Consider the following 27,008-nt stretch of genomic DNA (forward strand, 5'->3'; position numbering starts at 1 on the left):
GAGGGACAGTTTAGGATGGACCGTGAAACAATGCCTGTTGGTGTGTTCCAGGGTGGCGGGGTGCAGTGAGGGACTGTTCAGGATGGACCGTGAAACAGTGTCTGTTGATGTGTTCCCGGTTGGCGGGGTGCAGTGAGGGACAGTTCAGGATGGACTGTGAAACAGCGTCTGTTGGTGTGTTCCAGGGTGGCGGGGTGCAGTGAGGGACAGCTCAGGATGAACCGTGAAACAGTGTCTGTTGGTGTGTTCCAGGGTGGCGGGGTGCAGTGAGGGACAGTTCAGGATGGACTGTGAAACAGTGTCTGTTGGTGTGTTCCAGGGTGGCAGGGTGCAGTGAGAGTCAGTTCAGGATGGTCTGTGAAACAGTGTCTGTTGGTGTGTTCATGGGTGGCGGGGTGCAGTGAGGGACAGTGCAGGATGGACTGTGAAACAGTGTCTGTTGGTGTGTTCCAGGGTGGCGGGGTGCAGTGAGAGACAGTTCAGGATGGATTGTGAAACAGTGTCTGTTGGTGTGTTGCAGGGTGGCGGGGTGCAGTGAGGGACAGTTCAGAATGGACTGTGAAACAGTGTCTGTTGGTGTGTTTCAGGGTGGCGGGGTGCAGTGAGGGACAGTTCAGAATGGACTGTGAAACAGTGTCTGTTGGTGTGTTTCAGGGTGGCGGGGTGCAGTGAGGGACAGTTCAGGATGGACTGTGAAACAGTGTCTGTTGGTGTGTTCCAGGGTGGCAGCGTGCAGTGAGGAACAGTTCAGGATGGACTGTGAAACAGTGTCTGTTGGTCTGTTCCAGGGTGGCGGGGTGCAGTGAGGGACAGTTCAGGATGGACTGTGAAACAGTGTCTGTTGGTGTGTTCCAGGGTGGCGGGGTGCAGTGAGGGACAGTTCAGGATGGACTGTGAAACAGTGTCTGTTGGTGTGTTCCACGGTGGCGGGGTGCAGTGAGGGACAGTTCAGGATGAACCGTGAAACAATGTCTGTTGGTGTGTACCAGGGTGGCGGGGTGCAGTGAGGGACAGTTCAGGATGGACTGTGAAACAGTGTCTGTTGGTGTGTTCCAGGGTGGCGGGGTGCAGTGAGGGACAGTTCAGGATGAACCGTGAAACAGTGTCTGTTGGTGTTCCAGGGTGGCGGGGTGCAGTGAGGGACAGTTCAGTATGGACTGTGAAACAGTGTCTGTTGGTGTGTTCCAGGGTGGCGGGGTGCAGTGAGGGACAGTTCAGGATGAACCGTGAAACAGTGTCTGTTGGTTTGTTCCAGGGTGGCGGGGTGCAGTGAGGGACAGTTCAGGATGGACCGTGAAACATTGTCTGTTGATGTGTTCCCGGTTGGCGGGGTGCAGTGAGGGACAGTTCAGGATGGACTGTGAAACAGCGTCTGTTGGTCTGTTCCAGGGTGGCGGGGTGCAGTGAGGGACAGCTCAGGATGAACCGTGAAACAGTGTCTGTTGGTGTGTTCCAGGGTGGCGGGGTGCAGTGAGGGACAGTTCAGTCTGGACCGTGAAACAGTGTCTGTTGTTGTGTTCCAGGGTGGCAGGGTGCAGTGAGGGACAGTTCAGGATGGACCATGAAACAGTGTCTGTTGGTGTGTTCCAGGGTGGCAGGGTGCAGTGAGGGACAGCTCAGGATGAACCGTGAAACAGTGTCTGTTGGTGTTCCAGGGTGGCGGGGTGCAGTGAGGGACAGTTTAGTGTGGACTGTGAAACAGTGTCTGTTGGTGTGTTCCAGGGTGGCGGGATGCAGTGAGGGACAGTTCAGGATGGACCGTGAAACAATGCCTGTTGGTGTGTTCCAGGGTGGCGGGGTGCAGTGAGGGACTGTTCAGGATGGACCGTGAAACAGTGTCTGTTAATGTGTTCCCGGTTGGCGGGGTGCAGTGAGGGACAGTTCAGGATGGACTGTGAAACAGCGTCTGTTGGTGTGTTCCAGGGTGGCGGGGTGCAGTGAGGGACAGCTCAGGATGAACCGTGAAACAGTGTCTGTTGGTGTGTTCCAGGGTGGCGGGGTGCAGTGAGGGACAGTTCAGGATGGACTGTGAAACAGTGTCTGTTGGTGTGTTCCAGGGTGGCAGGGTGCAGTGAGAGTCAGTTCAGGATGGTCTGTGAAACAGTGTCTGTTGGTGTGTTCATGGGTGGCGGGGTGCAGTGAGAGACAGTTCAGGATGGACTGTGAAACAGTGTCTGTTGGTGTGTTGCAGGGTGGCGGGGTGCAGTGAGGGACAGTTCAGAATGGACTGTGAAACAGTGTCTGTTGGTGTGTTTCAGGGTGGCGGGGTGCAGTGAGGGACAGTTCAGAATGGACTGTGGAACAGTGTCTGTTGGTGTGTTTCAGGGTGGCGGGGTGCAGTGAGGGACAGTTCAGGATGGACTGTGAAACAGTGTCTGTTGGTGTGTTCCAGGGTGGCAGCGTGCAGTGAGGAACAGTTCAGGATGGACTGTGAAACAGTGTCTGTTGGTCTGTTCCAAGGTGGCGGGGTGCAGTGAGGGACAGTTCAGGATGGACTGTGAAACAGTGTCTGTTGGTGTGTTCCAGGGTGGCGGGGTGCAGTGAGGGACAGTTCAGGATGGACTGTGAAACAGTGTCTGTTGGTGTGTTCCACGGTGGCGGGGTGCAGTGAGGGACAGTTCAGGATGAACCGTGAAACAATGTCTGTTGGTGTGTACCAGGGTGGCGGGGTGCAGTGAGGGACAGTTCAGGATGAACCGTGAAACAGTGTCTGTTGGTGTTCCAGGGTGGCGGGGTGCAGTGAGGGACAGTTCAGTATGGACTGTGAAACAGTGTCTGTTGGTGTGTTCCAGGGTGGCGGGATGCAGTGAGGGACAGTTCAGGATGGACCGTGAAACAATGCCTGTTGGTGTGTTCCAGGGTGGCGGGGTGCAGTGAGGGACAGTTCAGGATGGACTGTGAAACATTGTCTGTTGATGTGTTCCCGGTTGGCGGGGTGCAGTGAGGGACAGTTCAGGATGGACTGTGAAACAGCGTCTGTTGGTCTGTTCCAGGGTGGCGGGGTGCAGTGAGGGACAGTTCAGGATGGACTGTGAAACCAATGTCTGTTGGTGTGCTCCAGGGTGGCGGGGTGCAGTGAGGGACATGTTCACAATGGACTGTGAAACAATGTCTGTTGGTCTGTTCCAGGGTGGCGGGGTGCTGTGAGGGCCAGTTCAGGATGGACTGTGAAACAATGTCTGTTGGTGTGCTCCAGGGTGGCGGGGTGCAGTGAGCGACAGTTCAGACTGGACTGTGAAACAGTGTCTGTTGGTGTGTTTCAGGGTGGCGGGGTGCAGTGAGTGACAGTGCAGGATGGACTGTGAAACAGTGTCTGTTGGTGTGTTCCAGGGTGGCAGCGTGCAGTGAGGAACAGTTCAGGATGGACTGTGAAACAGTGTCTGTTGGTCTGTTCCAGGGTGGCGGGGTGCAGTGAGGACAGTTCAGGATGGACTGTGAAACAGTGTCTGTTGGTGTGTTCCAGGGTGGCGAGGTGCAGTGAGGACAGTTCAGGATGGACTGTGAAACTGTGTCTGTTGGTGTGTTCCAGGGTGGTTGGGTGCAGTGAGGGACAGTTCAGTATGGGACTGTGAAACAGTGTCCTGTTGATGTGTTCCAGGGTGGCGGATGCAGTGAGGGACAGTTCAGGATGGACCATGAAACAATGCCTGTTGGTGTGTTCCAGGGTGGCGGGGTGAAGTGACGGACAGTTCAGGATGGACCGTGAACAGTGTCTGTTGATGTGTTCCCGGTTGGCGGGGTGCAGTGAGGGACAGTTCAGGATGGACTGTGAAACAGTGTCTGTTGGTGTGTTCCAGGGTGGCGGGGTGCAGTGAGAGACAGTTCAGGATGGACCGTGAAACAGTGTCTGTTGGTGTGTTCCAGGGTGGCGGTGGTTGCAGTGAGGGACAGTTCAGGATGGACTGTGAAACAGTGTCTGTTGGTGTGTTCCAGGGTGGCGGGGTGCTGTGAGGGAATGTTCAGGATGGACTGTGAAACAGTGTCTGTTGGTGTGTTCCAGGGTGGCGAGGGTGCAGTGAGGGACAGTTCAGGATGGACTGTGATACAGCGTCTGTTGGTGTGTTCCAGGGTGGGCGGGGTGCAGTGAGGGATAGCTCAGGATGAAAGCGTGAAACAGTGTCTGTTGTGTGTTCCAGGGTGGCGGGGTGCAGTGAGAGTCAGTTCAGGAGGGTCTGTGAAACAGTGTCTGTTCGTGTGTTCCAGGGGTGGCGGGGTGCAGTGAGAGACAGTTCAGGATGGACTGTGAAAACAGTGTCCTGGTGGTGTTTTTCCAGGGTGGCGGGGTGCAGTGAGAGACAGTTCAGGATGGACTGTGAAACAGTTTCTGTTGGTGTGTTGCAGGGTGGCGGGGTGCAGTGAGGGACAGTTCAGAATGACTGTGAAACAGTGTCTGTTGGTGTGTTCCAGGGTGGCGGGGTGCAGTGAGTGACAGTTCAGGATGGACTGTGAACAGTGCCTGTTGGTGTGTTCCAGGGTGGCGGGTGCAGTGAGGGACAGTTCAGGATGGACTGTGAAACAGTGTCTGTTGGTGTGTTCCAGGGTGGCAGCGTGCAGTGAGGAACAGTTCAAGATGGACTGTGAAACAGCGTCTGATGGTGTGTTCCAGGGTGGCGGGTGCAGTGAGGGACAGTTCAGTATCGACTGTGAAACAGTGTCTGTTGGTGTTGTTCCAGGGTGGCGGGGTGCAGTGAGGGACAGTTCAGGATGGACCGTGAATCAGTGTCTGTTGGTGTGTTCAGGGTGCGGGGTGCAGTGAGAGACAGTTCAGGATGGACTGTGGAACAGTGTCTGTTGGTGTGTCCAGGGTGGCGGGTGCAGTGAGGGATAGTTCAGAATGGACTGTGAAACAGTGTCTGTTGGCGTGTTCCAGGTGGCGGGGTGCAGTGAGGGACAGTTCAGGATGGACTGTGAAACAGTGTCTGTTGGTGTGTTCCAGGGTTGGCGGGGTGCGGTGAAGACAGTTCAGGATGGACTGTGAAACAGTGTCTGCTGGTGTGTTCCAGGGTGGCGGGGTGCAGTGAGGGACAGTTCAGGATGGACTGTGAAACAGTGTCTGTTGGTGTTCCAGGGTGCGGGGTGAAGTGAGGGACAGTTCAGGATGGACTGTGAAACAGCGTCTGTTCGTGTGTTCCAGGGTGGCGGGGTTGCAGTGAGGGACAGTTCAGAATGAACCGTGAAACAATGCCTGTTGGTGTGTTCCAGGGTGGCGGAGTGCAGTGAGGGACAGCTCAGGATGAACCGTGAAACAGTGTCTGTTGGTGTGTTCCAGGGTGGCGGGGTGCAGTGAGGGACAGTTCAGTATGGACCGTGAAACAGTGTCTGTTGGTGTGTTCCAGGGTGGCAGGGTGCAGTGAGGGACAGTTCAGGATGGACCGTGAAACAGTGCCTGTTGGTGTGTTCCAGGGTGGCAGGGTGCAGTGAGGGACAGTTCAGGATGGACCATGAAACAGTGTCTGTTGGTGTGTTCCAGGGTGGCGGGGTGCAGTGAGGGACAGTTCAGGATGGACTGTGAAACAGTGTCTGTTGGTGTGTTCCAGGGGTGGCGGGTGCAGTGAAGGACAGTTCAGGATGGACTGTGAAACAGTGTCTGTTGGTGTGTTCCAGGGTGGCGGGTGCAGTGAGGGACAGCTCAGGGATGAACCGTGAAACAGTGTCCTGTTGGTGTGTTCCAGGGTGGCGGGGTGCAGTGAGGACAGTTCAGGATTGACTGTGAAACTGTGTCTGTTGGTGTGTTCCAGGGTGGTGGGGTGCAGTGGGGGAACAGTTCAGGATGGACTGTGAAACTGTGTCTGTTGGTGTGTTCCAGGGTGGCGGGGTGCAGTGATGGACAGTTCAGGATGGACTGTGAAACAGCGTCTGTTGGTGTGTTCCAGGGTGGTGGGGTGCAGTGGGGGAACAGTTCAGGATGGACTGTGAAACTGTGTCTGTTGGTGTGTTCCAGGGTGGCGGGGTGCAGTGAGGGACAGTTCAGGATGGACTGTGAAACAGTGCCTGTTGGTGTGTTCCAGGGTGGCGGGGTGCAGTGAGACAGTTCAGGATGGACTGTGAAACTGTGTCTGTTGGTGTGTTCCAGGGTGGTGGGGTGCAGTGGGGGAACAGTTCAGGATGGACTGTGAAACTGTGTCTGTTGGTGTGTTCCAGGGTGGCGGGGTGCAGTGAGGGACAGTTCAGGATGGACTGTGAAACAGCGTCTGTTGGTGTGTTCCAGGGTGGCGGGGTGCAGTGAGGGACAGTTCAGGATGGACTGTGAAACAGTGTCTGTTGGTGTGTTCCAGGGTGGCGGGGTGAAGTGAGGGACAGTTCAGGATGGACCGTGAAGCAGTGTCTGTTGGTGTGTTCCAGGGTGGCGGGGTGCAGTGAGGGACAGTTCAGGATGGACTGTGAAACAGTGTCTGTTGGTGTGTTCCAGGGTGGCGGGGTGCAGTGAGGGACAGTTCAGGATGGACTGTGAAACAGTGTCTGTTGGTGTGTTCCAGGGTGGCAGGGTGCAGTGAGAGTCAGTTCAGGATGGTCTGTGAAACAGTGTCTGTACGTGTGTTCCAGGGTGGCGGGGTGCAGTGAGAGACAGTTCAGGATGGACTGTGAAACAGTGTCTGTTGGTGTGTTCCAGGGTTGCGGGGTGCAGTGAGGGACAGTTCAGGATGGACTGTGAAACAGCGTCTGTTGGTGTGTTCCAGGGTGGCGGGGTGCAGTGAGGGACAGTTCAGGATGGACTGTGAAACAGTGTCTGTTGGTGTGTTCCAGGGTGGCAGCGTGCAGTGAGGAACAGTTCAGGATGGACTGTGAAACAGTGTCTGTTGGTCTGTTCCAGGGTGGCGGGGTGCAGTGAGGGTCAGTTCAGGATGGACTGTGAAAGCGAGTCTGTTGGTGTGTTCCAGGGTGAAGGGGTGCAGTGAAGGACAGTTCAGGATGGACTGTGAAACAGTGTCTGTTGGTGTGTTCCAGGGTGGCGGGGTGAAGTGAGGGACAGTTCAGGATGGACTGTGAAACAGCGTCTGTTGGTGTGTTCCAGGGTGGCGGGGTGAAGTGAGGGACAGTTCAGGATGGACTGTCAAACAGTGTCTGTTGGTGTGTTCCACGGTGGCGGGGTGCAGTGATGGACAGTTCAGGATGAACCGTGAAACAATGTCTGTTGGTGTGTTCCAGGGTGGCGGGGTGCAGTGAGGGACAGCTCAGGATGAACCGTGAAACAGTGTCTGTTGATGTGTTCCAGGGTGGCGGGGTGCAGTGAGAATCAGTTCAGGATGGTCTGTGAAACAGTGTCTGTTTGTGTGTTCCAAGGTGGCGGAGTGCAGTGAGAGACAGTTCAGGTTGGACCGTGAAACAGTGTCTGTTGGTGTGTTCCAGGGTGGCGGGGTGAACTGAGGGACAGTTCAGGATGAACCGTCAAGCAGTGTCTGTTGGTGTGTTCCAGGGTGGCGGGGTGCAGCGAGGGACAGTTCAGTATGGACCGTGAAACAGTGTCTGTGGTGTGTTCCAGGGTGGCGGGGTGCAGTGAGGGACAGTTCAGGATGGACGATGAAACAGTGTCTGTTGGTGTGTTCCAGGGTGGCGGGGTGCAGTGAGGGACAGTTCAGGATGGACTGTGAAACAGTGCCTGTTGGTGTGTTCCAGGGTGGCGGGGTGCAGTGAGGGACAGTTCAGGCTGGACCATGAAACAGTGCCTGTTGGTGTGTTCCAGGGTGGCGGGGTGCAGTGAGGGACAGTTCAGGATGGACGATGAAACAGTGTCTGTTGTTGTGGTCCAGGGTGGCGGGGTGCAGTGAGGGACAGTTCAGGATGGACTGTGAAACAGTGTCTGTTGGTGTGTACCATGGAGGCGGGGTGCAGTGAAGGACAGTTCAGGATGGACCGTGAAACAGTGTCTGTTGGTGTGTTACACGGTGGTGTAGTGCAGTGAGGCACAGTTCAGGATGGACTGTGGAGCAGTGTCTGTTGGTGTGTTCCAGTGTTCCGGGGTGCAGTGAGGGACAGTTCAGGATAGACTGTGAATCAGTGTCTGTTGGTGTGTTCCAGGGTGGCGGTGTGCAGTGAGGGACAGTGCAGGATGGACTGTGAAACAGTGTCTGTTGGTGTGTTCCACGGTGGCGGGGTGCAGTGAGGGACAGTTCAGGATGAACCGTGAAACAATGTCTGTTGGTGTGTTCCAGGGTGGCGGGGTGCAGTGAGGGACAGCTCAGGATGCACCGTGAAACAGTGTCTGTTGGTGTGCTCCAGGGTGGCGGGGTGCAGTGAGGGACAGTTCAGGATGGACTGTGGAACAGTGTCTGTTGGTGTGTTGCAGGGTGGCGGGGTGCAGTGACGGAAAGTTCAGAATGGACTGTGAAACAGTGTCTGTTGGTGTGTTTCAGGGTGGCAGCGTGCAGTGAGGAACAGTTCAGGATGGACTGTGAAACAGTGTCTGTTGGTCTGTTCCAGGGTGGCAGCGTGCAGTGAGGAACAGTTCAGGATGGACTGTGAAACAGTGTCTGTTGGTCTGTTCCAGGGTGGCGGGGTGCAGTGAGGGACAGTTCAGGATGGACTGTGAAACAGTGTCTGTTGGTGTGTTCCAGGGTGGCGGGGTGCAGTGAGGGACAGTTCAGTATCGACTGTGAAACAGTGTCTGTTGGTGTGTTCCAGGGTGGCAGGGTGCAGTGAGGGACAGTTCAGGATGGACCGTGAAACAGTGTCTGTTGATGTGTTCCCGGGTGGCGGGGTGCAGTGAGGGACAGTTCAGGATGGACTGTGAAACAGTGTCTGTTGGTGTGTTCCACGGTGGCGGGGTGCAGTGAGGGACAGTTCAGGATGAACCGTGAAACAATGTCTGTTGGTGTGTACCAGGGTGGCGGGGTGCAGTGAGGGACAGCTCAGGATGAACCGTGAAACAGTGTCTGTTGGTGTTCCAGGGTGGCGGGGTGCAGTGAGGGACAGTTCAGTATGGACTGTGAAACAGTGTCTGTTGGTGTGTTCCAGGGTGGCGGGATGCAGTGAGGGACAGTTCAGGATGGACCATGAAACAATGCCTGTTGGTGTGTTCCAGGGTGGCGGGGTGAAGTGACGGACAGTTCAGGATGGACCGTGAAACAGTGTCTGTTGATGTGTTCCCGGTTGGCGGGGTGCAGTGAGGGACAGTTCAGGATGGACTGTGAAACAGTGTCTGTTGGTGTGTTCCAGGGTGGCGGGGTGCAGTGAGGGACAGCTCAGGATGAAGCGTGAAACAGTGTCTGTTGGTGTGTTCCAGGGTGGCGGGGTGCAGTGAGGGACAGTTCAGGATGGACTGTGAAACAGTGTCTGTTGGTGTGTTCCAGGGTGGCAGGGTGCAGTGAGAGTCAGTTCAGGATGGTCTGTGAAACAGTGTCTGTTCGTGTGTTCCAGGGTGGCGGGGTGCAGTGAGAGACAGTTCAGGATGGACTGTGAAACAGTTTCTGTTGGTGTGTTGCAGGGTGGCGGGGTGCAGTGAGGGACAGTTCAGAATGGACTGTGAAACAGTGTCTGTTGGTGTGTTCCAGGGTGGCGGGGTGCAGTGAGTGACAGTTCAGGATGGACTGTGAAACAGTGCCTGTTGGTGTGTTCCAGGGTGGCGGGGTGCAGTGAGGGACAGTTCAGGATGGACTGTGAAACAGTGTCTGTTGGTGTGTTACAGGGTGGCAGCGTGCAGTGAGGAACAGTTCAAGATGGACTGTGAAACAGCGTCTGTTGGTGTGTTCCAGGGTGGCGGGGTGCAGTGAGGGACAGTTCAGTATCGACTGTGAAACAGTGTCTGTTGGTGTGTTCCAGGGTGGCGGGGTGCAGTGAGGGACAGTTCAGGATGGACCGTGAATCAGTGTCTGTTGGTGTGTTCCAGGGTGGCGGGGTGCAGTGAGGGACACTTCAGAATGGACTGTGAAACAGTGTCTGTTGGCGTGTTCCAGGGTGGCGGGGTGCAGTGAGGGACAGTTCAGGATGGACTGTGAAACAATGTCTGTTGGTGTGTTCCAGGGTGGCGGGGTGCGGTGAAGGACAGTTCAGGATGGACTGTGAAACAGTGTCTGCTGGTGTGTACCAGGGTGGCGGGGTGCAGTGAGGGACAGTTCAGGATGGACTGTGAAACAGTGTCTGTTGGTGTGTTCCAGGGTGGCGGGGTGAAGTGAGGGACAGTTCAGGATGGACTGTGAAACAGCGTCTGTTCGTGTGTTCCAGGGTGGCGGGGTGCAGTGAGGGACAGTTCAGAATGAACCGTGAAACAATGCCTGTTGGTGTGTTCCAGGGTGGCGGGGTGCAGTGAGGGACAGCTCAGGATGAACCGTGAAACAGTGTCTGTTGGTGTGTTCCAGGGTGGCGGGGTGCAGTGAGGGACAGTTCAGTATGGACCGTGAAACAGTGTCTGTTGGTGTGTTCCAGGGTGGCAGGGTGCAGTGAGGGACAGTTCAGGATGGACCGTGAAACAGTGCCTGTTGGTGTGTTCCAGGGTGGCAGGGTGCAGTGAGGGACAGTTCAGGATGGACCATGAAACAGTGTCTGTTGGTGTGTTCCAGGGTGGCGGGGTGCAGTGAGGGACAGTTCAGGATGGACTGTGAAACAGTGTCTGTTGGTGTGTCCCAGGGTGGCGGGGTGCAGTGAAGGACAGTTCAGGATGGACTGTGAAACAGCGTCTGTTGGTGTGTTCCACGGTGGCAGGGTGCAGTGAGGGACAGTTCAGGATGAACCGTGAAACAATGTCTGTTGGTGTGTTCCAGGGTGGCGGGGCGCAGTGAGGGACAGCTCAGGATGAACCGTGAAACAGTGTCTGTTGGTGTGTTCCAGGGTGGCGGGGTGCAGTGAGGGACAGTTCAGGATGGACTGTGAAACTGTGTCTGTTGGTGTGTTCCAGGGTGGTGGGGTGCAGTGGGGGAACAGTTCAGGATGGACTGTGAAACTGTGTCTGTTGGTGTGTTCCAGGGTGGCGGGGTGCAGTGAGGGACAGTTCAGGATGGACTGTGAAACAGCGTCTGTTGGTGTGTTCCAGGGTGGCGGGGTGCAGTGAGGGACAGTTCAGGATGGACTGTGAAACAGTGTCTGTTGGTGTGTTCCAGGGTGGCGGGGTGAAGTGAGGGACAGTTCAGGATGGACCGTGAAGCAGTGTCTGTTGGTGTGTTCCAGGGTGGCGGGGTGCAGTGAGGGACAGTTCAGGATGGACTGTGAAACAGTGTCTGTTGGTGTGTTCCAGGGTGGCGGGGTGCAGTGAGGGACAGTTCAGGATGGACTGTGAAACAGTGTCTGTTGGTGTGTTCCAGGGTGGCAGGGTGCAGTGAGAGTCAGTTCAGGATGGTCTGTGAAACAGTGTCTGTACGTGTGTTCCAGGGTGGCGGGGTGCAGTGAGAGACAGTTCAGGATGGACTGTGAAACAGTGTCTGTTGGTGTGTTCCAGGGTTGCGGGGTGCAGTGAGGGACAGTTCAGGATGGACTGTGAAACAGCGTCTGTTGGTGTGTTCCAGGGTGGCGGGGTGCAGTGAGGGACAGTTCAGGATGGACTGTGAAACAGTGTCTGTTGGTGTGTTCCAGGGTGGCAGCGTGCAGTGAGGAACAGTTCAGGATGGACTGTGAAACAGTGTCTGTTGGTCTGTTCCAGGGTGGCGGGGTGCAGTGAGGGTCAGTTCAGGATGGACTGTGAAAGCGTGTCTGTTGGTGTGTTCCAGGGTGAAGGGGTGCAGTGAAGGACAGTTCAGGATGGACTGTGAAACAGTGTCTGTTGGTGTGTTCCAGGGTGGCGGGGTGAAGTGAGGGACAGTTCAGGATGGACTGTGAAACAGCGTCTGTTGGTGTGTTCCAGGGTGGCGGGGTGAAGTGAGGGACAGTTCAGGATGGACTGTCAAACAGTGTCTGTTGGTGTGTTCCACGGTGGCGGGGTGCAGTGATGGACAGTTCAGGATGAACCGTGAAACAATGTCTGTTGGTGTGTTCCAGGGTGCCGGGGTGCAGTGAGGGACAGCTCAGGATGAACCGTGAAACAGTGTCTGTTGATGTGTTCCAGGGTGGCGGGGTGCAGTGAGAGTCAGTTCAGGATGGTCTGTGAAACAGTGTCTGTTGGTGTGTTCCAAGGTGGCGGAGTGCAGTGAGAGACAGTTCAGGTTGGACCGTGAAACAGTGTCTGTTGGTGTGTTCCAGGGTGGCGGGGTGAAGTGAGGGACAGTTCAGGATGAACCGTCAAGCAGTGTCTGTTGGTGTGTTCCAGGGTGGCGGGGTGCAGCGAGGGACAGTTCAGTATGGACCGTGAAACAGTGTCTGTGGTGTGTTCCAGGGTGGCGGGGTGCAGTGAGGGACAGTTCAGGCTGGACCGTGAAACAGTGCCTGTTGGTGTGTTCCAGGGTGGCGGGGTGCAGTGAGGGACAGTTCAGGATGGACGATGAAACAGTGTCTGTTGGTGTGTTCCAGGGTGGCGGGGTGCAGTGAGGGACAGTTCAGGATGGACTGTGAAACAGTGTCTGTTGATGTGTACCAGGGAGGCGGGGTGCAGTGAAGGACAGTTCAGGATGGACCGTGAAACAGTGTCTGTTGGTGTGTTACACGGTGGTGTAGTGCAGTGAGGCACAGTTCAGGATGGACTGTGGAGCAGTGTCTGTTGGTGTGTTCCAGTGTTCCGGGGTGCAGTGAGGGAAAGTTCAGGATAGACTGTGAATCAGTGTCTGTTGGTGTGTTCCAGGGTGGCGGTGTGCAGTGAGGGACAGTGCAGGATGGACTGTGAAACAGTGTCTGTTGGTGTGTTCCACGGTGGCGGGGTGCAGTGAGGGACAGTTCAGGATGAACCGTGAAACAATGTCTGTTGGTGTGTTCCAGGGTGGCGGGGTGCAGTGAGGGACAGCTCAGGATGAACCGTGAAACAGTGTCTGTTGGTGTGTTCCAGGGTTGCGGGGTGCAGTGAGGGACAGTTCAGGATGGACTGTGGAACAGTGTCTGTTGGTGTGTTGCAGGGTGGCGGGGTGCAGTGACGGAAAGTTCAGAATGGACTGTGAAACAGTGTCTGTTGGTGTGTTACACGGTGGCGTAGTGCAGTGAGGCACAGTTCAGGATGGACTGTGGAGCAGTGTCTGTTGGTGTGTTCCAGGGTGGCGGGGTGCAGTGAGGGACAGTTTAGGATGGACTGTGAAACAGTGTCTGTTGGTGTGTTCCAGGGTGGCGGGGTGCAGTGAGGGACAGTTCAGGATGGACTGTGAAACTGTGTCTGTTGCTGTGTTCCAGGGTGTCGGTGTGCAGTGAGGGACAGTTCAGGATGGAATGTGAAACAGTGTCTGTTGGTGTGTTCCAGGGTGGCGGGGTGTAGTGAGGGACAGTTCAGGATGGACCGTGAAACAGTGTCTGTTGGTGTGCTCCAGGGTGGCGGGGTGCTGTGAGGGACAGTTCAGGATGGGCTGTGAAACAGTGTCTGTTGGTCTGTTCCAGGGTGGCGGGGTGCAGTGAGGGACAGCTCAGGATGAACCGTGAAACAGTGTCTGTTGGTGTGTTCTAGGGTGGCGGGGTGCAGTGAGAGACAGTTCAGGATGGACTGTGAAACAGTGTCTGTTGTTGTGTTCCAGGGTGGCGGGGTGCAGTGAGGGACAGTTCAGGATCGACCGTGAATCATTGTCTGTTGGTCTGTTCCAGGGTGGTGGGGTGCAGTGAGGGACAGTTCCGGATGGACTGTGAAATTGTGTCTGTTGATGTGTTCCAGGGTGGCAGAGTGCAGTGAGGCACAGTTCAGGATGGACTGTGGAGCTGTGTCTGTTGGTGTGTTCCAGGGTGGCGGTGTGCAGTGAGGGACAGTTCAGGATAGACTGTGAATCAGTGTCTGTTGGTGTGTTCCAGGGTGGGGGGTGCAGTGAGGGACAGTTCAGGATGGACTGTGAAACAGTGACTGTTGGTGTGTTCCAGGGTGGCGGGGTGCAGTGAGGGACAGTTCAGGATGGACTCTGAAACAGTGTCTGTTGGTGTGTTCCAGGGTGGCGGGGTGCAGTGAGGGACAGTTCAGGATGGACTGTGAATCAGTGTCTGTTGGTGTGTTCCACGGTGGCGGGGTGCAGTGAGGGACAGTTCAGGATGGACTGTGAAACAGTGACTGTTGGTGTGTTCCAGGGTGGCGGGGTGCAGTGAGGGACAGTTCAGGATGGACTGTGAAACTGTGTCTGCTGGTGTGTTCCAGGGTGGCGGGGTGCAGTGAGGGACAGTTCAGGATGGACTCTGAAACAGTGTCTGTTGGTGTGTTCCAGGGTGGCGGGGTGCAGTGAGGGACAGTTCAGGATGAACCGTGAAACAATGTCTGTTGGTGTGTTCCAGGGTGGCGGGGTGCAGTGAGGGACAGCTCAGGATGAAACGTGAAACAGTGTCTGTTTGTGTGTTCCAGGGTGGCGGGGTGCAGTGAGGGACAGTTCAGGATGGACTGTGAAACTGTGTCTGTTGGTGTGTTCCAGGGTGGTGGGGTGCAGTGGGGGACAGTTCAGGATGGACTGTGAAACTGTGTCTGTTGGTCTGTTCCAGGGTGGCGGGGTGCAGTGAGGGACAGTTCAGAATGGACTGTGAAACAGTGTCTGTTGGTGTGTTCCAGGATGGCGGGGTGCAGTGAGGGACAGTTCAGGATGGACTGTGAAACAGTGTCTGTTGGTGTGTTCCAGGGTGGCGGGGTGAAGTGAGGGACAGTTCAGGATGGACCGTGAAGCAGTGTCTGTTGGTGTGTTCCAGGGTGGCGGGGTGCAGTGAGGGACAGTTCAGGATGGACTGTGAAACAGTGCGTGTTGTTGTGTTCCAGGGTGGCGGGGTGCAGTGAGGGTCAGTTCAGGATGGACCGTGAAACAGTGTCTGTTGGTCTGTTCCAGGGTGGCGGGGTGCAGTGAGGGACAGTTCAGGATGGACTGTGAAACAGTGCCTGTTGTTGTGTTCCAGGGTGGCAGGGTGAAGTGAGGAACAGTTCAGGATGGACTGTGAAACAGTGTCTGTTGGTCTGTTCCAGGGTGGCGTTGTGAAGTGAGGGACCGCTCAGGAGGAACCATGAAACAGTATCTGTTGGTGTGTTCCAGGGTGGCGGGATGCAGTGAGGGACAGTTCAGTATGGACTGTGAAACAGTGTCTGTTCGTGTGTTCCAGGGTGGCGGGGTGCAGTGAGGCACAGTTCAGAATGGACTGTGAAACAGTGTCTGTTGGTGTGCTCCAGGGTGGCGGGGTGCTGTGAGGGACAGTTCAGGATGGACTGTGAAACAGTGTCTGTTGGTGTGTTCCAGGGTGGCGGGGTGAAGTGAGGGACAGTTCAGGATGGACTGTGAAACAGCGTCTGTTCGTGTGTTCCAGGGTGGCGGGGTGCAGTGAGGGACAGTTCAGAATGAACCGTGAAACAATGCCTGTTGGTGTGTTCCAGGGTGGCGGGGTGCAGTGAGGGACAGCTCAGGATGAACCGTGAAACAGTGTCTGTTGGTGTGTTCCAGGGTGGCGGGGTGCAGTGAGGGACAGTTCAGTATGGACCGTGAAACAGTGTCTGTTGGTGTGTTCCAGGGTGGCAGGGTGCAGTGAGGGACAGTTCAGGATGGACCGTGAAACAGTGCCTGTTGGTGTGTTCCAGGGTGGCAGGGTGCAGTGAGGGACAGTTCAGGATGGACCATGAAACAGTGTCTGTTGGTGTGTTCCAGGGTGGCGGGGTGCAGTGAAGGACAGTTCAGGATGGACTGTGAAACAGTGTCTGTTGGTGTGTTCCAGGGTGGCGGGGTGCAGTGAGGGACAGCTCAGGATGAACCGTGAAACAGTGTCTGTTGGTGTGTTCCAGGGTGGCGGGGTGCAGTGAGGGACAGTTCAGGATGGACTGTGAAACTGTGTCTGTTGGTGTGTTCCAGGGTGGTGGGGTGCAGTGGGGGAACAGTTCAGGATGGACTGTGAAACTGTGTCTGTTGGTGTGTTCCAGGGTGGCGGGGTGCAGTGAGGGACAGTTCAGGATGGACTGTGAAACAGCGTCTGTTGGTGTGTTCCAGGGTGGTGGGGTGCAGTGGGGGAACAGTTCAGGATGGACTGTGAAACTGTGTCTGTTGGTGTGTTCCAGGGTGGCGGGGTGCAGTGAGGGACAGTTCAGGATGGACTGTGAAACAGTGTCTGTTGGTGTGTTCCAGGGTGGCGGGGTGCAGTGAGGGACAGTTCAGGATGGACTGTGAAACTGTGTCTGTTGGTGTGTTCCAGGGTGGTGGGGTGCAGTGGGGGAACAGTTCAGGATGGACTGTGAAACTGTGTCTGTTGGTGTGTTCCAGGGTGGCGGGGTGCAGTGAGGGACAGTTCAGGATGGACTGTGAAACAGCGTCTGTTGGTGTGTTCCAGGGTGGCGGGGTGCAGTGAGGGACAGTTCAGGATGGACTGTGAAACAGTGTCTGTTGGTGTGTTCCAGGGTGGCGGGGTGAAGTGAGGGACAGTTCAGGATGGACCGTGAAGCAGTGTCTGTTGGTGTGTTCCAGGGTGGCGGGGTGCAGTGAGGGACAGTTCAGGATGGACTGTGAAACAGTGTCTGTTGGTGTGTTCCAGGGTGGCAGGGTGCAGTGAGGGACAGTTCAGGATGGACTGTGAAACAGTGTCTGTTGGTGTGTTCCAGGGTGGCAGGGTGCAGTGAGAGTCAGTTCAGGATGGTCTGTGAAACAGTGTCTGTACGTGTGTTCCAGGGTGGCGGGGTGCAGTGAGAGACAGTTCAGGATGGACTGTGAAACAGTGTCTGTTGGTGTGTTCCAGGGTTGCGGGGTGCAGTGAGGGACAGTTCAGGATGGACTGTGAAACAGCGTCTGTTGGTGTGTTCCAGGGTGGCGGGGTGCAGTGAGGGACAGTTCAGGATGGACTGTGGAACAGTGTCTGTTGGTGTGTTCCAGGGTGGCAGCGTGCAGTGAGGAACAGTTCAGGATGGACTGTGAAACAGTGTCTGTTGGTCTGTTCCAGGGTGGCGGGGTGCAGTGAGGGTCAGTTCAGGATGGACTGTGAAAGCGTGTCTGTTGGTGTGTTCCAGGGTGAAGGGGTGCAGTGAAGGACAGTTCAGGATGGACTGTGAAACAGTGTCTGTTGGTGTGTTCCAGGGTGGCGGGGTGAAGTGAGGGACAGTTCAGGATGGACTGTGAAACAGCGTCTGTTGGTGTGTTCCAGGGTGGCGGGGTGAAGTGAGGGACAGTTCAGGATGGACTGTCAAACAGTGTCTGTTGGTGTGTTCCACGGTGGCGGGGTGCAGTGATGGACAGTTCAGGATGAACCGTGAAACAATGTCTGTTGGTGTGTTCCAGGGTGGCGGGGTGCAGTGAGGGACAGCTCAGGATGAACCGTGAAACAGTGTCTGTTGATGTGTTCCAGGGTGGCGGGGTGCAGTGAGAGTCAGTTCAGGATGGTCTGTGAAACAGTGTCTGTTGGTGTGTTCCAAGGTGGCGGAGTGCAGTGAGAGACAGTTCAGATTGGACCGTGAAACAGTGTCTGTTGGTGTGTTCCAGGGTGGCGGGGTGAAGTGAGGGACAGTTCAGGATGAACCGTCAAGCAGTGTCTGTTGGTGTGTTCCAGGGTGGCGGGGTGCAGCGAGGGACAGTTCAGTATGGACCGTGAAACAGTGTCTGTGGTGTGTTCCAGGGTGGCGGGGTGCAGTGAGGGACAGTTCAGGATAGACGATGAAACAGTGTCTGTTGGTGTGTTCCAGGGTGGCGGGGTGCAGTGAGGGACAGTTCAGGATGGACTGTGAAACAGTGCCTGTTGGTGTGTTCCAGGGTGGCGGGGTGCAGTGAGGGACAGTTCAGGCTGGACCGTGAAACAGTGCCTGTTGGTGTGTTCCAGGGTGGCGGGGTGCAGTGAGGGACAGTTCAGGATGGACGATGAAACAGTGTCTGTTGTTGTGTTCCAGGGTGGCGGGGTGCAGTGAGGGACAGTTCAGGATGGACTGTGAAACAGTGTCTGTTGGTGTGTACCATGGAGGCGGGGTGCAGTGAAGGACAGTTCAGGATGGACCGTGAAACAGTGTCTGTTGGTGTGTTACACGGTGGTGTAGTGCAGTGAGGCACAGTTCAGGATGGACTGTGGAGCAGTGTCTGTTGGTGTGTTCCAGTGTTCCGGGGTGCAGTGAGGGACAGTTCAGGATAGACTGTGAATCAGTGTCTGTTGGTGTGTTCCAGGGTGGCGGTGTGCAGTGAGGGACAGTGCAGGATGGACTGTGAAACAGTGTCTGTTGGTGTGTTCCACGGTGGCGGGGTGCAGTGAGGGACAGTTCAGGATGAACCGTGAAACAATGTCTGTTGGTGTGTTCCAGGGTGGCGGGGTGCAGTGAGGGACAGCTCAGGATGAACCGTGAAACAGTGTCTGTTGGTGTGTTCCAGGGTGGCGGGGTGCAGTGAGAGACAGCTCAGGATGAACCGTGAAACAGTGTCTGTTGGTGTGTTCCAGGGTGGCGGGGTGCAGTGAGGGACAGTTCAGGATGGACTGTGGAACAGTGTCTGTTGGTGTGTTGCAGGGTGGCGGGGTGCAGTGACGGAAAGTTCAGAATGGACTGTGAAACAGTGTCTGTTGGTGTGTTTCAGGGTGGCGGGGTGCAGTGAGTGACAGTGCAGGATGGACTGTGAAACAGTGTCTGTTGGTGTGTTCCAGGGTGGCAGCGTGCAGTGAGGAACAGTTCAGGATGGACTGTGAAACAGTGTCTGTTGGTCTGTTCCAGGGTGGCGGGGTGCAGTGAGGGACAGTTCAGGATGGACTGTGAAACAGTGTCTGTTGGTGCGTTCCAGGGTGGCGGGGTGCAGTGAGGGACAGTTCAGTATCGACTGTGAAACAGTGTCTGTTGGTGTGTTCCAGGGTGGCAGGGTGCAGTGAGGGACAGTTCAGGATGGACCGTGAAACAGTGTCTGTTGATGTGTTCCCGGGTGGCGGGGTGCAGTGAGGGACAGTTCAGGATGGACTGTGAAACAGTGTCTGTTGGTGTGTTCCACGGTGGCGGGGTGCAGTGAGGGACAGTTCAGGATGAACCGTGAAACAATGTCTGTTGGTGTGTACCAGGGTGGCGGGGTGCAGTGAGGGACAGCTCAGGATGAACCGTGAAACAGTGTCTGTTGGTGTTCCAGGGTGGCGGGGTGCAGTGAGGGACAGTTCAGTATGGACTGTGAAACAGTGTCTGTTGGTGTGTTCCAGGGTGGCGGGATGCAGTGAGGGACAGTTCAGGATGGACCATGAAACAATGCCTGTTGGTGTGTTCCAGGGTGGCGGGGTGAAGTGACGGACAGTTCAGGATGGACCGTGAAACAGTGTCTGTTGATGTGTTCCCGGTTGGCGGGGTGCAGTGAGGGACAGTTCAGGATGGACTGTGAAACAGTGTCTGTTGGTGTGTTCCAGGGTGGCGGGGTGCAGTGAGGGACAGCTCAGGATGAAGCGTGAAACAGTGTCTGTTGGTGTGTTCCAGGGTGGCGGGGTGCAGTGAGGGACAGTTCAGGATGGACTGTGAAACAGTGTCTGTTGGTGTGTTCCAGGGTGGCAGGGTGCAGTGAGAGTCAGTTCAGGATGGTCTGTGAAACAGTGTCTGTTCGTGTGTTCCAGGGTGGCGGGGTGCAGTGAGAGACAGTTCAGGATGGACTGTGAAACAGTTTCTGTTGGTGTGTTGCAGGGTGGCGGGGTGCAGTGAGGGACAGTTCAGAATGGACTGTGAAACAGTGTCTGTTGGTGTGTTCCAGGGTGGCGGGGTGCAGTGAGTGACAGTTCAGGATGGACTGTGAAACAGTGCCTGTTGGTGTGTTCCAGGGTGGCGGGGTGCAGTGAGGGACAGTTCAGGATGGACTGTGAAACAGTGTCTGTTGGTGTGTTCCAGGGTGGCAGAGTGCAGTGAGGAACAGTTCAAGATGGACTGTGAAACAGCGTCTGTTGGTGTGTTCCAGGGTGGCGGGGTGCAGTGAGGGACAGTTCAGTATCGACTGTGAAACAGTGTCTGTTGGTGTGTTCCAGGGTGGCGGGGTGCAGTGAGGGACAGTTCAGGATGGACCGTGAATCAGTGTCTGTTGGTGTGTTCCAGGGTGGCGGGGTGCAGTGAGGGACAGTTCAGAATGGACTGTGAAACAGTGTCTGTTGGCGTGTTCCAGGGTGGCGGGGTGCAGTGAGGGACAGTTCAGGATGGACTGTGAAACAGTGTCTGTTGGTGTGTTCCAGGGTGGCGGGGTGCGGTGAAGGACAGTTCAGGATGGACTGTGAAACAGTGTCTGCTGGTGTGTTCCAGGGTGGCGGGGTGCAGTGAGGGACAGTTCAGGATGGACTGTGAAACAGTGTCTGTTGGTGTGTTCCAGGGTGGCGGGGTGAAGTGAGGGACAGTTCAGGATGGACTGTGAAACAGCGTCTGTTCGTGTGTTCCAGGGTGGCGGGGTGCAGTGAGGGACAGTTCAGAATGAACCGTGAAACAATGCCTGTTGGTGTGTTCCAGGGTGGCGGGGTGCAGTGAGGGACAGCTCAGGATGAACCGTGAAACAGTGTCTGTTGGTGTGTTCCAGGGTGGCGGGGTGCAGTGAGGGACAGTTCAGTATGGACCGTGAAACAGTGTCTGTTGGTGTGTTCCAGGGTGGCAGGGTGCAGTGAGGGACAGTTCAGGATGGACCGTGAAACAGTGCCTGTTGGTGTGTTCCAGGGTGGCAGGGTGCAGTGAGGGACAGTTCAGGATGGACCATGAAACAGTGTCTGTTGGTGTGTTCCAGGGTGGCGGGGTGCAGTGAGGGACAGTTCAGGATGGACTGTGAAACAGTGTCTGTTGGTGTGTCCCAGGGTGGCGGGGTGCAGTGAAGGACAGTTCAGGATGGACTGTGAAACAGCGTCTGTTGGTGTGTTCCACGGTGGCAGGGTGCAGTGAGGGACAGTTCAGGATGAACCGTGAAACAATGTCTGTTGGTGTGTTCCAGGGTGGCGGGGCGCAGTGAGGGACAGCTCAGGATGAACCGTGAAACAGTGTCTGTTGGTGTGTTCCAGGGTGGCGGGGTGCAGTGAGGGACAGTTCAGGATGGACTGTGAAACTGTGTCTGTTGGTGTGTTCCAGGGTGGTGGGGTGCAGTGGGGGAACAGTTCAGGATGGACTGTGAAACTGTGTCTGTTGGTGTGTTCCAGGGTGGCGGGGTGCAGTGAGGGACAGTTCAGGATGGACTGTGAAACAGCGTCTGTTGGTGTGTTCCAGGGTGGCGGGGTGCAGTGAGGGACAGTTCAGGATGGACTGTGAAACAGTGTCTGTTGGTGTGTTCCAGGGTGGCGGGGTGAAGTGAGGGACAGTTCAGGATGGACCGTGAAGCAGTGTCTGTTGGTGTGTTCCAGGGTGGCGGGGTGCAGTGAGGGACAGTTCAGGATGGACTGTGAAACAGTGTCTGTTGGTGTGTTCCAGGGTGGCGGGGTGCAGTGAGGGACAGTTCAGGATGGACTGTGAAACAGTGTCTGTTGGTGTGTTCCAGGGTGGCAGGGTGCAGTGAGAGTCAGTTCAGGATGGTCTGTGAAACAGTGTCTGTACGTGTGTTCCAGGGTGGCGGGGTGCAGTGAGAGACAGTTCAGGATGGACTGTGAAACAGTGTCTGTTGGTGTGTTCCAGGGTTGCGGGGTGCAGTGAGGGACAGTTCAGGATGGACTGTGAAACAGCGTCTGTTGGTGTGTTCCAGGGTGGCGGGGTGCAGTGAGGGACAGTTCAGGATGGACTGTGAAACAGTGTCTGTTGGTGTGTTCCAGGGTGGCAGCGTGCAGTGAGGAACAGTTCAGGATGGACTGTGAAACAGTGTCTGTTGGTCTGTTCCAGGGTGGCGGGGTGCAGTGAGGGTCAGTTCAGGATGGACTGTGAAAGCGTGTCTGTTGGTGTGTTCCAGGGTGAAGGGGTGCAGTGAAGGACAGTTCAGGATGGACTGTGAAACAGTGTCTGTTGGTGTGTTCCAGGGTGGCGGGGTGAAGTGAGGGACAGTTCAGGATGGACTGTGAAACAGCGTCTGTTGGTGTGTTCCAGGGTGGCGGGGTGAAGTGAGGGACAGTTCAGGATGGACTGTCAAACAGTGTCTGTTGGTGTGTTCCACGGTGGCGGGGTGCAGTGATGGACAGTTCAGGATGAACCGTGAAACAATGTCTGTTGGTGTGTTCCAGGGTGGCGGGGTGCAGTGAGGGACAGCTCAGGATGAACCGTGAAACAGTGTCTGTTGATGTGTTCCAGGGTGGCGGGGTGCAGTGAGAAACAGTTCAGGATGGTCTGTGAAACAGTGTCTGTTGGTGTGTTCCAAGGTGGCGGAGTGCAGTGAGAGACAGTTCAGGTTGGACCGTGAAACAGTGTCTGTTGGTGTGTTCCAGGGTGGCGGGGTGAAGTGAGGGACAGTTCAGGATGAACCGTCAAGCAGTGTCTGTTGGTGTGTTCCAGGGTGGCGGGGTGCAGCGAGGGACAGTTCAGTATGGACCGTGAAACAGTGTCTGTGGTGTGTTCCAGGGTGGCGGGGTGCAGTGAGGGACAGTTCAGGCTGGACCGTGAAACAGTGCCTGTTGGTGTGTTCCAGGGTGGCGGGGTGCAGTGAGGGACAGTTCAGGATGGACGATGAAACAGTGTCTGTTGGTGTGTTCCAGGGTGGCGGGGTGCAGTGAGGGACAGTTCAGGATGGACTGTGAAACAGTGTCTGTTGGTGTGTACCAGGGAGGCGGGGTGCAGTGAAGGACAGTTCAGGATGGACCGTGAAACAGTGTCTGTTGGTGTGTTACACGGTGGTGTAGTGCAGTGAGGCACAGTTCAGGATGGACTGTGGAGCAGTGTCTGTTGGTGTGTTCCAGTGTTCCGGGGTGCAGTGAGGGACAGTTCAGGATAGACTGTGAATCAGTGTCTGTTGGTGTGTTCCAGGGTGGCGGTGTGCAGTGAGGGACAGTGCAGGATGGACTGTGAAACAGTGTCTGTTGGTGTGTTCCACGGTGGCGGGGTGCAGTGAGGGACAGTTCAGGATGAACCGTGAAACAATGTCTGTTGGTGTGTTCCAGGGTGGCGGGGTGCAGTGAGGGACAGCTCAGGATGAACCGTGAAACAGTGTCTGTTGGTGTGTTCCAGGGTGGCGGGGTGCAGTGAGGGACAGTTCAGGATGGACTGTGGAACAGTGTCTGTTGGTGTGTTGCAGGGTGGCGGGGTGCAGTGACGGAAAGTTCAGAATGGACTGTGAAACAGTGTCTGTTGGTGTGTTACACGGTGGCGTAGTGCAGTGAGGCACAGTTCAGGATGGACTGTGGAGCAGTGTCTGTTGGTGTGTTCCAGGGTGGCGGGGTGCAGTGAGGGACAGTTTAGGATGGACTGTGAAACAGTGTCCGTTGGTGTGTTCCAGGGTGGCGGGGTGCAGTGAGGGACAGTTCAGGATGGACTGTGAAACTGTGTCTGTTGCTGTGTTCCAGGGTGTCGGTGTGCAGTGAGGGACAGTTCAGGATGGAATGTGAAACAGTGTCTGTTGGTGTGTTCCAGGGTGGCGGGGTGTAGTGAGGGACAGTTCAGGATGGACCGTGAAACAGTGTCTGTTGGTGTGCTCCAGGGTGGCGGGGTGCTGTGAGGGACAGTTCAGGATGGGCTGTGAAACAGTGTCTGTTGGTCTGTTCCAGGGTGGCGGGGTGCAGTGAGGGACAGCTCAGGATGAACCGTGAAACAGTGTCTGTTGGTGTGTTCTAGGGTGGCGGGGTGCAGTGAGAGACAGTTCAGGATGGACTGTGAAACAGTGTCTGTTGTTGTGTTCCAGGGTGGCGGGGTGCAGTGAGGGACAGTTCAGGATCGACCGTGAATCATTGTCTGTTGGTCTGTTCCAGGGTGGTGGGGTGCAGTGAGGGACAGTTCCGGATGGACTGTGAAATTGTGTCTGTTGATGTGTTCCAGGGTGGCAGAGTGCAGTGAGGCACAGTTCAGGATGGACTGTGGAGCTGTGTCTGTTGGTGTGTTCCAGGGTGGCGGTGTGCAGTGAGGGACAGTTCAGGATAGACTGTGAATCAGTGTCTGTTGGTGTGTTCCAGGGTGGGGGGTGCAGTGAGGGACAGTTCAGGATGGACTGTGAAACAGTGACTGTTGGTGTGTTCCAGGGTGGCGGGGTGCAGTGAGGGACAGTTCAGGATGGACTCTGAAACAGTGTCTGTTGGTGTGTTCCAGGGTGGCGGGGTGCAGTGAGGGACAGTTCAGGATGAACCGTGAAACAATGTCTGTTGGTGTGTTCCAGGGTGGCGGGGTGCAGTGAGGGACAGCTCAGGATGAAACGTGAAACAGTGTCTGTTTGTGTGTTCCAGGGTGGCGGGGTGCAGTGAGGGACAGTTCAGGATGGACTGTGAAACTGTGTCTGTTGGTGTGTTCCAGGGTGGTGGGGTGCAGTGGGGGACAGTTCAGGATGGACTGTGAAACTGTGTCTGTTGGTCTGTTCCAGGGTGGCGGGGTGCAGTGAGGGACAGTTCAGGATGGACTGTGAAACAGTGTCTGTTGGTGTGTTCCAGGATGGCGGGGTGCAGTGAGGGACAGTTCAGGATGGACTGTGAAACAGTGTCTGTTGGTGTGTTCCAGGGTGGCGGGGTGAAGTGAGGGACAGTTCAGGATGGACCGTGAAGCAGTGTCTGTTGGTGTGTTCCAGGGTGGCGGGGTGCAGTGAGGGACAGTTCAGGATGGACTGTGAAACAGTGCGTGTTGTTGTGTTCCAGGGTGGCGGGGTGCAGTGAGGGTCAGTTCAGGATGGACCGTGAAACAGTGTCTGTTGGTCTGTTCCAGGGTGGCGGGGTGCAGTGAGGGACAGTTCAGGATGGACTGTGAAACAGTGCCTGTTGTTGTGTTCCAGGGTGGCAGGGTGAAGTGAGGAACAGTTCAGGATGGACTGTGAAACAGTGTCTGTTGGTCTGTTCCAGGGTGGCGTTGTGAAGTGAGGGACCGCTCAGGAGGAACCATGAAACAGTATCTGTTGGTGTGTTCCAGGGTGGCGGGATGCAGTGAGGGACAGTTCAGTATGGACTGTGAAACAGTGTCTGTTCGTGTGTTCCAGGGTGGCGGGGTGCAGTGAGGCACAGTTCAGAATGGACTGTGAAACAGTGTCTGTTGGTGTGCTCCAGGGTGGCGGGGTGCTGTGAGGGACAGTTCAGGATGGACCGTGAAACAGCGTCGGTTGATGTGTTCCAGGGTGGCGGGGTGCAGTGAGGGACAGTTCAGGATGGACCGTGAAACAGTGTCTGTTGGTGTGTTCCAGGGTGGCAGGGTGAAGTGAGGGACAGTTCAGGATGGACTGTGAAACAGTGTCTGTTGGTGTGTTACAGGGTGGCCGGGTGCAGTGAGGGACAGTTCAGGATGGACTGTGAAACAGTGTCTGTTGGTGTGTTCCAGGGTGGCGGAGTGCAGTGAGGCACAGTTCAGGATGGACTGTGGAGCTGTGTCTGTTGGTGTGTTCCAGGGTGGCGGGGTGCAGTGAGGGACAGTTCAGGATAGACTGTGAAACAGTGTCTGTTGGTGTGTTCCAGGGTGGCGGGGTGCAGTGAGGGACAGTTCAGGATGGACTGTGGAGCAGTGTCTGTTGGTGTGTTCCAGGGTGGCGGGGTGCAGTGAGGGACAGTTCAGGATGGGCTGTGAAACAGTGTCTGTTGGTCTGTTCCAGGGTGGCGGGGTGCAGTGAGGGACAGTTCAGGATGGGCTGTGAAACAGTGTCTGTTGGTCTGTTCCAGGGTGGCGGGGTGCAGTGAGGGACAGCTCAGGATGAACCGTGAAACAGTGTCTGTTGGTGTGTTCCAGGGTGGCGGGGTGCTGTGAGGGACAGTTCAGGATGGGCTGTGAAACAGTGTCTGTTGGTCTGTTCCAGGGTGGCGGGGTGCAGTGAGGGACAGCTCAGGATGAACCGTGAAACAGTGTCTGTTGGTGTGTTCCAGGGTGGCGGGATGCAGTGAGGGACAGTTCAGTATGGACTGTGAAACAGTGTCTGTTGGTGTGTTCTAGGGTGGCGGGGTGCAGTGAGAGACAGTTCAGGATGGACTGTGAAACAGTGTCTGTTGTTGTGTTCCAGGGTGGCGGGGTGCAGTGAAGGACAGTTCAGGATCGACCGTGAATCATTGTCTGTTGGTCTGTTCCAGGGTGGTGGGGTGCAGTGAGGGACAGTTCCGGATGGACTGTGAAATTGTGTCTGTTGATGTGTTCCAGGGTGGCAGAATGCAGTGAGGCACAGTTCAGGATGGACTGTGGAGCTGTGTCTGTTGGTGTGTTCCAGGGTGGCGGGGTGCAGTGAGGGACAGTTCAGGATAGACTGTGAATCAGTGTCTGTTGGTGTGTTCCAGGGTGGGGGGTGCAGTGAGGGACAGTTCAGGATGGACTGTGAAACAGTGACTGTTGGTGTGTTCCAGGGTGGCGGGGTGCAGTGAGGGACAGTTCAGGATGGACTGTGAAACTGTGTCTGCTGGTGTGTTCCAGGGTGGCGGGGTGCAGTGAGGGTCAGTTCAGGATGGACTCTGAAACAGTGTCTGTTGGTGTGTTCCAGGGTGGCGGGGTGCAGTGAGGGACAGTTCAGGATGAACCGTGAAACAATGTCTGTTGGTGTGTTCCAGGGTGGCGGGGTGCAGTGAGGGACAGCTCAGGATGAAACGTGAAACAGTGTCTGTTTGTGTGTTCCAGGGTGGCGGGGTGCAGTGAGGGACAGTTCAGGATGGACTGTGAAACTGTGTCTGTTGGTGTGTTCCAGGGTGGTGGGGTGCAGTGGGGGACAGTTCAGGATGGACTGTGAAACTGTGTCTGTTGGTCTGTTCCAGGGTGGCGGGGTGCAGTGAGGGACAGTTCAGGATGGACTGTGAAACAGTGTCTGTTGGTGTGTTCCAGGATGGCGGGGTGCAGTGAGGGACAGTTCAGGATGGACTGTGAAACAGTGTCTGTTGGTGTGTTCCAGGGTGGCGGGGTGAAGTGAGGGACAGTTCAGGATGGACCGTGAAGCAGTGTCTGTTGGTGTGTTCCAGGGTGGCGGGGTGCAGTGAGGGACAGTTCAGGATGGACTGTGAAACAGTGCGTGTTGTTGTGTTCCAGGGTGGCGGGGTGCAGTGAGGGTCAGTTCAGGATGGACCGTGAAACAGTGTCTGTTGGTCTGTTCCAGGGTGGCGGGGTGCAGTGAGGGACAGTTCAGGATGGA

This window comes from Somniosus microcephalus, chromosome 4, assembly GCF_052327205.1.
Source record: "Somniosus microcephalus isolate GS21.2 chromosome 4, FLI_Smic_1.0, whole genome shotgun sequence".
Lineage (NCBI taxonomy): Eukaryota > Metazoa > Chordata > Chondrichthyes > Squaliformes > Somniosidae > Somniosus > Somniosus microcephalus.